We start from the raw sequence: 14906 nt of genomic DNA, 5'->3' as shown, positions 1-14906 counted from the left end.
CCTTAAGAACTACTCAGTATCTGGGACGGCCAGGTAGCACAGTGAGTAAGAGCACCAGCCCAGAGTCAGGATGACCTGGGATCAAATCCAAGCTCAGACACTTAGCACCCACCCAGAAACACCTGGCCATGTAACCTTGAGCAAGTTATTTAACCCCAATTGCTTAGTAGTGGCCAGGTGGCACAGTGAGTAAGAGCACTGGCCCCAGAGTCAGGATGACCTGGGATCAAATATGGGCTCTGATTCTTAGCACCACACCCAGAAACACCTGTCCGTGTAACCTTGAGCAAGTTACTTAACCCCATTTGCTTAAAAAAAAAAAAAAAAACTACTCAGTATCGTCACACTTCTTTCTGCCTTCTCTGAACTTCCAACATTTTTATGTTCTGTTCCCCATAATTTAGCACTGAATTATGGACTACCTGGTCCATAATTCTGATTATGTTCTCTGATTTTTTCATGTCAATTAGTCTTATCTCCCTAACAAGAGAGTAAAAGCCTAGAGGGAAAAGAACATCTTTTATACTTCATCAGATACTCCTTGCCCCACCCCTACCCCACCCCAGCACAAGACTGGGCCTACAATGTATTTAACAAAGATCCTAGATTAGTTGTCATTTGAAGGACTTCTCTGCATTTGATGTCCTTTTATATATGTGTCCTTTTATGTTCTTAGACATGGACTAACAATAAGTCACTATAACATGTGTGTTTAACAAATATACTTTCTTGGGGGGATGAGGAGGAAGGGAAACCAGATGTGCAATTTTATTTTTATAAGAATTCCTCAAGAGGAAATTCCCTTTCCAGATGCAAATATTCATCTACTTTGCAACTTTGAGTCTCAGAGGGTAGCTGGAGGTAGTGAAAAGGTGTGTAACTTGCCCAGGATCATAAAATTAGTATGTGTCAGAAGTGGTACTTGAACCCAGGTCTTACTGACTCTGAGGCTGACTCTCTATCCACCATATCAGGCTTCCTCTCAAATATTTATTTAATTGAGTTAAATTTTCTCATTTTTTGTCTTTCTTAAATCTGCTATATACCCAAAACCAAGCTTCTATATAACAAGTGAAATCACTTCAGGAAACTTAATTTTATTTCTTCTATCCAAGCCAACTTATTATTTGGTGAAATACAAATTCAGAAATTTCTACCACAAGACCCCGAATACTTCAATAGTTTCTAGTCAACATGGGTGATAATTCTAAGATTAAAGGTGAATGCTCCACAAAGGCATGCCCATGTTGTCCTAAGGGGCCCAAAGTGTAGTGGCCAAAGCAGGAATGGGTGACCTTCCAGGATGACCCTCTACTAAGACCCAAAAGTGTGTCTGGGTAAGCAAATATTCCTAGTACCCCTAACCAAATACTACTATGCTTGGGCAGTGTTGGAAAGGAAGTTAAACTGGAATTCCAAGTTCTAATTCCTTTTGTGGGAAATGAGAGATGATTTGATAAGTTAGATGATTAGTTCTATGACATAATGATATTATATGACTTCTATTCATATCAGGGTACAAGGATCTGAGATAGCAAGAAGTAGCAGGTATGAACCATTACACTGCCCACCATATGTGTGATTTTGTGCTAGGGAGGGATGAAGACAACAGAATATGTATCTTCCTACCTATCTCTGTATGGTCCTATCAGACCTGTTTCTTTCCCCATTGTTTTCCTAACATTCATGTCCTAGAGATACCACTAGATAGTTTGCTTATAAGGAATGGACTAAACTGAGTGATGGCTCCTAGGAATAGAAGTGGGAAAAAGAATATTCCAATAGAAAAAGTAGTCCTGGCACTAAAGGAGATACTGAGTAAGGATTGTTTAAAAGAGGAGGGAAAGGCATTTTAGATGATAGGAATTAAAATATAGAATATAAAAAAGACAGTAGGGATAATCAATTCATTTTCTTTTTTTTATTTTTTTTTAAGCAATCGGGGCTAAGCAACTTGCTCAAGGCTACATGGCCAGTTATTTCTGGGTGTGGTGCTAAGTATCTGAGCCCAGATTTGATCCCCAGGTCATCTCAACACTGGAGCTGGTGCTCTTACTCGCTGAGCCACCTGGCCGCCCCTAATCAATTCATTTTCAAAGGACAAAAGCAGACTAATAGATGGTGCAAATGTTATGAGTTTAAAAATGCTTCACTAGAGAGGACCAATTTGTGCAAAAATCTAAGCTTTGGCAGAATAATCATTACAATCCACACGTACATAGTGATTTGAAGTTTTCAAACAATTTTGCATGTATTACATTAGCTAATCTTCACAACAACCTTATGAGGTAGGTTTTGCTATTTCTTCATTTTTCAGATGAAGAAACTGAGATTGAGAATGATTAAATGATATTCCCAGAATCATTTAAATAATAAGTATCTAAGAAGGAATGCAAGTTTCTGAATCTAAAATCCAGTATTGTATTCACCATTTCATCAGCTTGGTAGCACAGTGGATAAAGTACCAGGCATAGAATCAGGAAGACTCATCTTCCAGAGTTCAAATCTGGCCTTAGACACTTACTAGCTCTGTGACCCTAGGCAAGTCAATTAATCCTGTCTGCCTCAGTTCCTTCATCTGTAAAATGAACTGAGATGGAAATGGCATACCACCTTCAGTGGTACAAAGTATTTAATAAATATTTTTGAATTAATTTATTCATTCTAAACATAGGATCATATCTATGGAAATGGAAGTAACCTTAAATGTCATCTAGTTCAACTACCTAATTTTATAGATGAAGACCCTGAAGCCCAGCCTTATAAAGTGGCTTGCTTAAGCTAAGACAGATGGAAAGTAGCTGAGCCAGGATTTTAGTTCAGGCCCTTTCACTCCAAACCCAACCCTCTTTCCATGACCAGGAAGGGAAGGAAAAAGATCTGGGAGATATAGTAAAGAGATAATTGACCAGAGTTTGTAACAAGAAGCTAGAATCTAAGAAGAAAAGAATAGGAAGTTGCTTCAAGGTTTTAAGCCTGGAGGGAAAAATGTCTAATTTGAGCTTTTATTCAGGGGAAATCAGTATGGGATACTAGAAAGTACTTTCAGATTGTTTCCAGGTCTTCCACTAATGAGCTGAGTAACATTAGGTAAGTCATCTCATCTTTGTATGCTTGTTTTCTCATCTGTAAAAGAAGGAGGTTGGAATAAAGAAATTCTCAGCTCCCTCTCTGCTTGAGCATTTGGTAATACCATGTATGCAGCAATTCATCCCAGTCTACATAGTGAAGAAGCATTATGAACTTAAGTCTATAGGAATTACTATACTATTGTCATATTATCATCAGAACTAAATTAGCCAATCTCCAAAACATTGTGGGAAAGACAGGATGAGCAGAAATATAGAAATGTGTCTACAATTATTTCAATATCTCACATTCTACAGTGAATATTTTAAAGAAATGAGTAAAGAATAATAACATTTTAAAGTCAGAAACCCAAATGTAAATCTTCCTTTAAAAGAAAAATTAGATCGAGCCTAATATTTATTGAAGACATAAAACCAAAGAGATGGAGGGGGTAAAAGAGAGAAGTAGATGAATATTTCATTGGGTTCTTAAGTATCTTTTCATTTTATTTCTTTATGCAATGGCTCAAACAGCTTTAAATATTGCCTTTTATTTCCTTGGAAAAGAGGCCCCTTAATCTTATAAATAAAAATGTTATTACAATTTCAAACAAGATTTTTCAGAAAAGCTGCTGCCCTATATAGTTCCATGAGAATAGTCAAAGCACTGGAAAGTCATTAGTTTTAGATCTATACGTCAGCAAAATTGAGTTTGAAATATAAAGAGCAACTGGGGAATTTCAACCCTTAGTGGACAATCTGTTTCAGTGCCTGGTTTTAGAAGCTTCGACCAATCAGATAGCAGGCTTGGCTCTCAGAAGTCACTGGAGAAAAGGCTCATGTGAAAAGCACTCTATTGCTGAGAGAGCCACTTGGTACAGCTATTAATCCCCATGAAAGATCTCCAAGCTGACACTCAGAGTGAAATATGTGCAGTCGGGGGTGCTGTCCATTTTGTTATTGATTGCTGTCTGACCTGGGTCTACAACCAGATGCCAGAGAAGTAACTCCTGTTTCCTTTGATATAAAGGGTTGGTGGGTTGTTCGTATTCTTTTCTTACCTATTTAATGCCTACTTATTTAATTTTTCTTTTTAAGTAGAAAAAAAAAAGAAACAGTCTTACAACATAGAGACATCCTTAGTTTCTACTACCTTTGGGTGAGATAATGGAAAAACAAATAGGTCTTTCAGTTCTACTTTGATTTTGGATGCATGTGATGGAAAGGAGCTGCCTGATTACCAGGAAGTACCAGTTACATTCACAGATGCCCATCCTGCTACTATATACAAGTTAAGCTGTGCAGTTTTTATTTTCAAAGACATGCCCCTGAATCAGCACTGCAGTTTCTCAAGTGCCATTGGCAAGGGGTGTGTTGGAACCATTGGGTGGTGATCTGAACATTTCTTTAAACTTTGGTAACACACTTAAATTAGGATCTAGCCAGGCTAGCATCCACTCCCTAACAGCAGGGTGCTGAGACAAGGACAGCATAAATGGAATTCATTGGCAGTGCTATCAGCCTGGGAAATCTCTAGGCTTAAAGAAGAGATGTTGTGGGAAACCTTACAATCCTGTTCCATATAGCAGAACAAGGAACCCCTGCTGATACACTGGCACTTGGGAGGAAGGGGATTTTTCCTCTGCTACTTGACATAAAAAGACAAAAGTGTATCCAACTAAAAATCCCATAAAGCAGATTGTTATTAAAATAAGAATCTATAAAACATCCCAGAAATAAAAGCTTGGAAGGGGAAACAAGATTTATTTCTATATTATAGGTATTTTAAAAATTGTATTTTATTTCAATCATGAGCAGCTGGTTGCAGGAATGACATCCTAAGGAAGATCTCTTCAAAGAACATGAATCCAGATTCTAAAGAATGTCTTACTGATTGTTAATTTTTTAAGGTATAGCTTAGCCACAATTTTTGTAACATTTGCCATTTGAATTGCTTGGAAGCCTTTATATCACCTCTCATTTCCATAATATTTAGGCCATCAATATCCTTATCACACCTATAAGGTAGGTGGTGCCAGTACTGTTATGTCTGCTTCACATAAGACGAAACTGGTATTCACAGAGGAAAAGTGACCCAACTAAGTCACAGAACTAGGAACGGCACAGATAGGATTTGAACCCTAGATTTCTAACTCAAAATCCAGTGCTCTTTTCATTAAACCATGATGTTTCACATTCCCAGTAGCAATATTTAGGCATTTTGTAGTACCAGGAAGAGTGAATTTACCTATCAGGTTATTTAAGACAAATTTTAACCAGTTCTAATATAAATAGCATATAATCCCAGAATGATCAATATTTACTCATATTTATGTGATACTTTAAAACTTTCAAAAATGCTTACCATATATTTTCTCACTTGCTGCTTACAACAATCTCATCAAGTAGATAATGCAGTCCCATCTGTACAGGTGCGAAAATGAAAGCTTAAAGAGGTTAAGGGACTTTCTTAGGTTCATAGAGTTAATAAATTACACAGTTAGTATTTGAACCCAGGTCTTACTGAAACAGGGCAGGGGGAAATGTCTCAGACAATCTGGTCCAGCTTCAGATCTTCAGGCAAAGTCATAGCTAGGATAGACAAACTGAGGATCAGAGAGGTAGGTGCATGGCTACATTAGCCTCTATACTATGCATTAAGAATTTTTTTTTTCTGTACAGGAGTAGAAATAAACTTACCTTATTTCCTTAAATGTATTTGTTCTGATATCTTGAAATGATTTTTCACCTGAAACCAAGACTATAACTGCTTACTGAGAATGGAAACTAGCCAGGGAAACTTAGCAGAACTGGTGTATAATTGCTGTTGGTGTTTGTCCTTTCTTGAAGAGAACCATGATGTTGGGAAGGAGATTTCATGACTTTCAAGTGAATTGGATTTAAATGAGGCAGGACTGTGCAAAGTCACCAGCCTCACTCTCTCCTCCAGAGCCATCTGGGTCCAGTGGCAAGATATGGATCAGGATGACTATAGATGGCCCTGGATGCAATGGAAAACCTTGGTCTTTTTAAGCTAAGGTCTTTCCCTCATTTTATCTGAAGCAATACCTATTCAGTGGCTAAGGCTGGGTTTTAAAAAAAAATGAGGCAATGAATGGCTTCACTTACCTAGTCAAAACAACAACAGCAACACCTCTCTAGGAGGTGAAGACCCTCAGGATTTCTGGCTAAAACAAAAGTAATTGTTATTTACATTCACTCTGGGTCATCAAAATTCAAACAATGACAAAGTGAGACTTGGGCTGGGACCTATTATTGGCCAATCAAGGAGAGTCAGTTATTTGAGTTTAAGACATGGTCAATAAAAAAGAAATCTAGCCCACAAACCCCAAGATATCTTGCTAGGTTACCATAATCAGAATTTATGTTCCTTTGGGTACAGCATCCACAGGTAAGGGTTTGATTCTGTATGTGGACAGGAAGAAGAGGGAGGGAGAGAAGGGAGAAGAAAGAGGAGAGAGAAGAGAGAAGAGGGAAGGAAGGAAAGAGGAAGGAAGGAAGGAAGGAAGGAAGGAAGGAAGGAAGGAAGGAAGGAAGGAAGGAAGGAGGGAAGGAAGGAAGGAAGGAAGGAAGGAAGGAAGGAAGGAAGGAAGGAAGGAAGGAGCTACATTGCCCAACTGGAACTGACCAATTGGGTCCTCAGTGGGGCAGCTACTACTCACAGTTTGTTATTTGTCCTTTGTTCTCAAAGAGGAGCATGACATTAGGAAGACGTCATGATTTGCAAGTGATCTGGAACCCTGAAATGTAAGTGCTATTATTATCCTCATTTCACAGATGAGGAAACTGAGGCAAATGTAAGTAAAGTAACTTGTCCAGGGTCACATAGTAAATGTCTAAGGCTGCATTTGAACTCAGGTCTTCCTGACTCCAGACCCAGTGTTCAATCCACTGTGTTACTTAGCTGCTAGAATTGAGAAAAGCTATTGCACCCTGAAAAAAAGAGAAGAAAAGTAAAGTTACCTACAAGAGCTTTTGATGAAAAGCTGATATGCTGACAATTAAGAACTGACTAGAATATTTAAAGATTTTTTAAAAAGCATAACTGGTTTTTGTTCCCTTTCATTATTCTTGTAAATATTGTGCCCTTCCTAATGTTTTAAAATTAATCTCTAATCTTAGTTTAAATGAAAAAAAAATCCATATTTATATGAAAGTGTAAAATTCTATTTCTATTGCTTAATATTTATTTGAAATTTTAAAATAAATAATATATTACTTTCTAAATAATCTTATTTGCCTGTATTTCCTTCTGAAATTCTGTGTTCTATTCTTTTTTTTTTTTTTTTTTTGCTTTTTGGAGGGGTAATTAAGGTTCAGTGATTTACCCAAGGTCATATGACTAATTTCTTTGTGTTAAGTGTTTGAGGCCGGATTTGAACTCAGGTTCTCCTGACTCCAGGGCTGGTGCTCTATTCACTGCACCATCTAGCCACCCCCCATTCTATTCGTTATGTCCAAAAAGGATCTCACTGACCCCAGTTTGTTTGGGGTATATCTTTTGGGGGGAGGAGGGGAAGTTTACTATTGTTAATTCCCTCTAGCTTTTCCTTTAAAAAAAAACTGGAAGACAAACAAAAACAACTTTGTAACAAATAACCATCATGAAGGAAAAGGAATTCATACAGTGACCATGTCCCAAAATGTGTGGGTTTTTTTTCTCTATCTTGAGTACATCATCTCTCTGTTAGGACACAGGTAACAATTTCATGGAAGCTTCTCCAGAAGTTTGGTTGGTCACTGTATTTATCAGCATTGTTGTCTTTTTCTTTACAATGATGTCTTCTGGTTCTTCTAATTTCATTCACTATCAGTTGATATTACCCAGCATTCCCTAAAATTGCATCTTTGGTCATTTCTTATAGGATATAGCATTCTATTACATTCATGTATTAAAATTTGTTCAGCCTTCATCCAACTGATAAACTCTGTCTTATATTTTCCTTTTCTCTTGTCTTTCCTTAGTTTTTTTTTTTTTTTTTTTTTTAAATATTATTCTTACCTTCAGGATCAGGAAGCTTGTTTTGATTGTTACTGTTCTCTGTCAGTATTATTCTCCTTCTTACCTTACCTGCCCTCATCATTCCTGCTTGTATCCCTCTTGAGTTTGATGTATTTTTACATCAAAATGTGTATGTGTTTATGTTCAAGCCTCCTTTGTCAGTCTCAGATAAGAATGAAATTCATGTGATACCTGATTCTTTGTTCCTCTGTATTTGTGTATTCTTCTCATTCATCCCAATTATGTGAAACAGCAAGTTCCATGTCCATTCTCCATTCCTTCTACATTACTGTTATTACTTTTACCTTCTCTTTTTTCTCAAAAAAAAAAAAGGCCTCTCTCAGAACAGAACTATTCCACTCCACATATTAAACTGGCTTAATACTCTCTGAGGACATTTTTTAGTTCTGAAGGAATTCTTGTTTCTTTTCTCCCATTCAGAGTGTTAGCACTACACCAACATGTAATTTCTCTCAATTGCTCAAATAAATTTACTTGTCAAAGTTTCTCTGGAATTCATTTTTTATTTCAAATTCCTACTTAGTGTTAGTCTTTTCATCAGACATAGTTGAAAGTCTTCTATTCCATTAAAGATCCATTTTTCTCCAATAGAATCATGCTCAGCTTCACAAGAAAAAGTATTTTTGGTTAAAATCCTGTGTCTTTTGCCTTCTAGAAGACTATATTTTAAGCCCCTCTACCCTTATCCCTTGCCTTTTACAGTAAAGCTACTATGACTTATAAGATTCTGGCTGTGTGGTTCAATTTGTAATTGAACTCCTTTCTGGATATTTACAATACTTTTTCTTTGATGTGAAAATTCTGAATTTTTGATATGACATTTGTGGGAACCCCTTTTGGAGTTCCTTTCAAGAGCTGATTAGTAGATTTTTTTCTATCTTCACTTTGTTCTGTGATTCTAAAGGAACAAGGCAATTTTCATTTGTGATTTTAAAAAATATCAAGGGTTTTTCATATCATAATTTTCAAAAAGTATAATGATTTTTTAAGATTCCAATTTGACCTGTTTTCCAGGTCAGTTGCTTTTCATGTGGGGTAACTTACATATTCTTCATATTTTTGTTTTTTTAGAGTTTTGTTCTAATACTTCTTTGCTGTCTCATAGAGTCATTAATATGTGTTTGATATAGAAGAAAGAAGATACATAAGAAAAGCTTATCATTTTCTCTTTTAAACTATTCTTTGGCCTTCTAATTATTTCCTCCAGAGCTTTTATTTCATTTTTTTTATCATTTGCTTTATATCTTCTAGGTATGCATGTAATTTGTGTGGAAAATCCATTTTCCCCCTTTGCATCTCTATTTACAGGTATTGCAAAGTTATTCTTTCCTTGTTTAGAAACATCATTAGATATACAACGAAGTTTTATACTAGTCAATGATTTCTTTGGTTTATTCACATCTTTAACTTTTGTTCCTGACTTAAAATTTTATGCCATTTCTGACCCCTGCTGTGTTTTCGGGATGGGTGGATGGCCCTACTTGAACTTATTCTAAAATCACCAATATTGCTGTGTTGACCTTGATCTTTGAGGTTCAGAAAGCTGGAGCTTCCAGGCCCTCTATAATATCTAAGAACAGTGTTAAGGACCTCAGAGTACCTGGGAACCTGAGCTGTCCAAAGTTAAGGACTGCCTTGCTACAGTGATAGTTATTACTCCTTGAGCCTTCTAATTCATCTTTGGACTTTCTCACTTCTCTGAGGCATTCATGTGGGAGCCGCCCTGTATGCTTGCTGTCCTCAGAAACAGAAATCTTCAGGTTCCATAGCTGACCCATATCTTATCATAGCCATGAAACTGTCTGATTGTTTATCTCTGCTATTGCTGATCCTACTAGTGTCTTGCTTTCCTATATACAGTGGGTTTCTGTCTGACTTTATGTATAATTCTGAGGTACAAGAAATCACTTATTTTGGTTCTTCATCATTATCCAACTTGGTGTGAATTTCATATTTTTGCTGGAGTAGTTGTATACAAGTTAGCACTTTCACTACTAGCCATAATGTCCAGAATTTACCTATATGTAGCATGAATTCTAATATTGGTTAGTGTTTACTCTTTATTGTTGGTATTAATAAAATGCTATCATTTGATACGAAATCATATTTAAATTTAAATTTAAATTATAATGTGGATGTCAATGTAAATTTATGTCTCTAGACTGACAACATAAATGGATATACTAGTTTTTGTATCACAATTCTCTAACCAAGCCAGTGCTGTATACCTAGAAGAAATTTGCTCTGATTATTGATCAAGCAAATAGGAAGAAATAAATAGCATCATGAGTCTTGAGTAGTCTCAAACAACAGGATGAACACAGGTGCCATGGCATCCTTCCTTATATTCTCTAGGTAAAGTCTTTTCCCTATACATACTGGTAAAAAAAAAAAAACAACTGAAAAACATAGTCTGCTATTGAGGAAGTTCAAGCCCCTTCTGTTAGTTTCTTCTTATTGACAACTCATACATACACACACATATATATATGTGTGTGTGTGTATATACATATATATATATATATATATCTGAAATTCAATGTTGGATAGCTATATTCAATAGTCCAAAACCTTTGTGCTAGTTCAGTAGATGAACTATTAAATCCTGCTAATTTAGGCTTAATGTATTATTTATAACAACTTTTTAAACTCAACATGTTCTGAGCAGAGCTCATTATATTTATCCCAAAGCCTTCCTTCCTCAAAATATGCATCGTTCTCTATCACTATTCATCTGGTTACACAGATTCACAATGTTCAAATCACTTTCACTCTTGCTTTCATAATAGAAAATGATCAATCCAGGATCAAATATAAAATACTCTGTTTGGTAGACAGAGTCCTTTGTAGCCTGATCCTTCCAGTCTTCTTATACGTTATATTGTCCCCGCCCCACACCTAAGATGCTCTGCAATCCAGTAACACTGAACACAGAACAGGAAACTCCCTCTTCTGACTCAGGGCATTTTCACGGCTCTTCCCCAGGCCAGGAATGATCTTCCTCCTTATCACCATCTCCTGATTTCCCTGGGTCCCTTCAAATCCTAGCCAAAATACAACTTTCTCCAAAACACTTTTCCCAAGGCCCTTTAATTCCAGTACCTTTCTCTTATTGATTCCTTCCAATTTATCTTGTACATAGATTTCTTGTGCATAGTTTGCATATTATCTTCCCATTAGACTGTGAGCTCCTTGATAGCAGAAACTGTCTTTTTCCCTTCTTTGTATCTCCAGTGTTGAGCAAAATAATTGGTACATAGTAAATACTTGATAAGTCAATATAAACTGACTGATTTAGAATTGAAAGGTTATCTCTTCCAACTTTCTCATTTTGCAGATGAGAAAACTTTTTTAGGGTACCTAAGTAACTTGTCAAAGGTCACATAGGAAGTAAGTGTAAAGGTAAGATATAAACCTAGGTCCTCTGACTCCAGTGTCAGTGCACTTTCTACTACAATCTCTCTCTCTCTCTCTGTTTTTCTGTATATCTTTTTCTTTCTCTGTCTTTTTCTCTTTTCCATTTGACTCTCTCTCTCTCTCTCTCTCTCTCTCTCCCCACATATATATATAAAAGTCTTCACAAAAGTACCACCATATCATTGTTCAATTCATCCTTTTCTCAATATGAGCCATTGCTTTAAATATGTAAAGGCCCATCTGATTCTTCTGTAAAACTTCCATTGAACCCCAAAGCTGCTACAAATTCCTAAAACATGAAAACCCTAAAATTTTTCTAGGGTGACAGTAATAGATGGACAAGTTTATGGTATGAGTTGTGGCATGTGATATATGGCTATAATTTTTTTTGGGGGGAGGATGTAGTAATTATATCAAACTCTAACCACTTCTGACTAAATGAAAATATTTTGTACTTTCTCAACCTATGATCAAATAGTTTTCAAGTCACCTTTGTTCTATATTCAATTTCAAATGGATGGTTATATGCATTCAAATATTCTCCTTTTTGTTCTGTACACTGTGAGAGAGTAGTTCTTTCATGTCCTTTTAATCACACTTCATCAGTGGTATAATCATGTGATCAAAATGTTCTGAACACATAACTTCTTGCAACATAAATATCATATGGGTTGAAATCCATGATCACTGAGAGGCAATGTTAATATTGTATCTGCAGAAGGTTTATGATTGTCTGTGGTGGTTTCCAGATGATTTGTAATGTGCATTACAAGACATATTACCTCTTTTTGCAGTATTAAGGCTGTTTACCAATTTAACTTATCATCTTCTAATGTTCGTATTCTTCTCTCTCGATGATGTTCAATGGATCATTGCCAACACTGATCAGTTGTTCAGTTTTTGTAAGAGTATAGACTCATGCTAATAGTATAAGAGAAAAATATGGCACATATTAAGAGATTCTTTTCAGAGATTATTTACAATTTAAACAACATTAAAATGAAACTATATGCAACTGAACTTTAAGTAAATTTTTCATTTAGTAAAGTGCTTGTTATTAAACAGTATGCAAGTAGATATTTCATGTCATAACTTTTCATTTCAGTTGTCCAAGTGGCTCAAAAATTTTTTAAATAAACTTCCATCTTTCAGCAAGAGCTTTTAAAATTTTATTTCCTTTTTCTACCACATATTTCTGTAAATGAGCATTATCACTTTACTCTTGTTTTGAATCAAAATACAGAGACAAACTAGTCAAACTAGACTCAAAATAGTGTTTTTCTGTTATTGAGCCAAAAATTGCAAACCTTTGTTTAAATAAAAATGTTCAATATCAAAATTAACTTTGTTGGTTATTATATTATGTTAAACAGCTTACAGATTGTAACTTATTTCATTAAAGCATTACCGATATTCCAAAAAATTTTAAAATAATGAAATTTTATATTAAGTTTTATAGATAATAGTGAGCATATATGGTCTTTTTGGAATAATTCTTTTAATTCTTACAAAATATCCCATATGTAATATTTGTATTTTTTTATATTTAGGTTCACAATTTTATACTTAAAGCTTCCATAAATAAAAGTAGAGCAAGATTTTATATGTTATAATTATATAATGTAAATGTTGATTTAGAGTTAAAAGTTATCTTTGTAGTTATACTTAATGAATAAATTTTAAATATTATTATAACATATAAAATTAACCTGGGGTTCACAAAAATATTATTGTTGTCTTTTTTAAGTATTTGCCAACCGCCCCCCAAAAATTTCAAAACAAAGAATCACTGCACTAATCAGTTAGCATTTATAGAAGATATTAGATCCAAGAAGAAGGACCATTGTCACCAGGAAGGTTGGCCACCAAATGTCATCCTGAAGGTCATTGTTCAATAGTGTTTTTCAGTGACTGCCTTGCTGGAAAGAACTTATCTCATAAAACATAGAAGTTAGATAAGGAAGTTTACACAAAAAAAATTTAGACTTTAAAGCAGTAGTTGTAGTAACACAAAACAAATAAGGTCTGGATATCTAATATATAGAAGCTATTAAAGGAATAGGAGTTTCAAACAATTTAAAGGTATAAATATGTATTATTTTAAATACCATAAAGGATAATACTTTTGAAGAAGTAAATTCAGACTGAAAAATCATGATGCCTATATTCCTTGTTTTAGGCTTTGGTTTTTTTGTTTGTTTGTTTGTTTGTTTAACATTTATTGGTATTTTTGTTTTTAACTTACCATTGTTTTTGAGTATTCCTTCTCATTCCTACTATGTTTTGAAATCTTCTAAATTGCTATATATACAGAAGATTTTGAAACAATACTACTGCTTTAAAAGTCAACCTGACATATCAATGAGCAGATATCTGAGTACAAAAGATCTAGGTTCAAATCCTATCTCTAACATCCAATAGGTATGTGATCATGGGTATGCCATATAATTTCTCAGTGCTTTAGTGGCAACACTCTAAAAAATTATTATTTGCAGAATAGTTGCTAACCCCCATTGGTAGTTTTATTTTAATCCTATGGAATTCCTATACAGAGGAAATCACAGATTAGTGAGGTGAAGAGAGGAGAAAAGGAGAGGAAAAGAAGAGTAGAAACTAGGTCACTTGCATCTATTCATTTCCACAAGAAATATGCCTTCTAACTGGTCCTCTTGATGCCACTCTGGTCTCATTTCTCTTCATTTTCATTTTGTAGGAGAGGAGGAAATACATTTCTGTTTTTAAAAAGAGTTCTTATTTTAGTTCTTGCTTTGATTTCTTCTTTCCCTGTTTCCCTCCATTTTGCAAGATCAATAGTAAGATCACAAAATGTTAGAGTGGAGAATAGCTGAACTTTGATATTGACTTTCTTCAATGACAGTGACTCCAAATTTTAGTTTTTACAAAAAACCATTAAGTAGCCTACCAAGCAAAGGGTAGTATTTCATTAAAGCTTCCCTTTTTCTGTCAATTGAGAGAAACAGTGAATGTGGGGGCAGGGGAAGGAGGGAGTTACAGATCACATTATTTTCCTTTTACAGGAAGCAAATTTTCTCATAGCTTAAGAAGAGAGAGAAAAATAACTAGAGTTGTCAACATACATCTGTGAATTCACTGATTGATGCTTCCACAAGCATCGGAGTCCTGCTGAAGGTATGTATCCACTCTAGGATTGGATTTCTCCTCTGCCCAGGTTGCCTATGCCAACACAGCTCCCTCAGATTCCAGAGAAAGGGGAGCTGTGACTAATTCCTTACTTTCCCTCTCTTTAGAGTCTTAGGTATGTTTCCTAAAGCAAACTGACCCTTAGCTATCTACATTCTAGATTTTCACTTTGATCTCTTGTTGGTTTATTACTCTGGTTTCCTGACTGTTCACTT

General features: G+C 35.3%; 1 long non-coding RNA gene across 2 annotated transcripts in view; it reads right to left on the bottom strand.

Annotated features, from left to right (window-relative positions):
- Nucleotides 1-11675: 11675 nt before the first annotated feature.
- LOC138152670 (uncharacterized) overlaps nucleotides 11676-14906 on the bottom strand; it is a 247901-nt gene continuing 244670 nt past the window's right edge. For both annotated transcript variants that reach the window (XR_011166164.1, XR_011166165.1), the window contains exon 3: nucleotides 11676-12450. This is a non-coding gene — a long non-coding RNA (uncharacterized lncRNA). The remainder of the gene's footprint in view (nucleotides 12451-14906) is intronic.

This window comes from Petaurus breviceps, unplaced genomic scaffold (genome assembly GCF_028583685.1).
Source record: "Petaurus breviceps papuanus isolate PSGF00001 unplaced genomic scaffold, PetGlider_PUasm1.0 151, whole genome shotgun sequence".
Lineage (NCBI taxonomy): Eukaryota > Metazoa > Chordata > Mammalia > Diprotodontia > Petauridae > Petaurus > Petaurus breviceps.
This window is presented reverse-complemented; position numbering and strand designations above follow the sequence as displayed.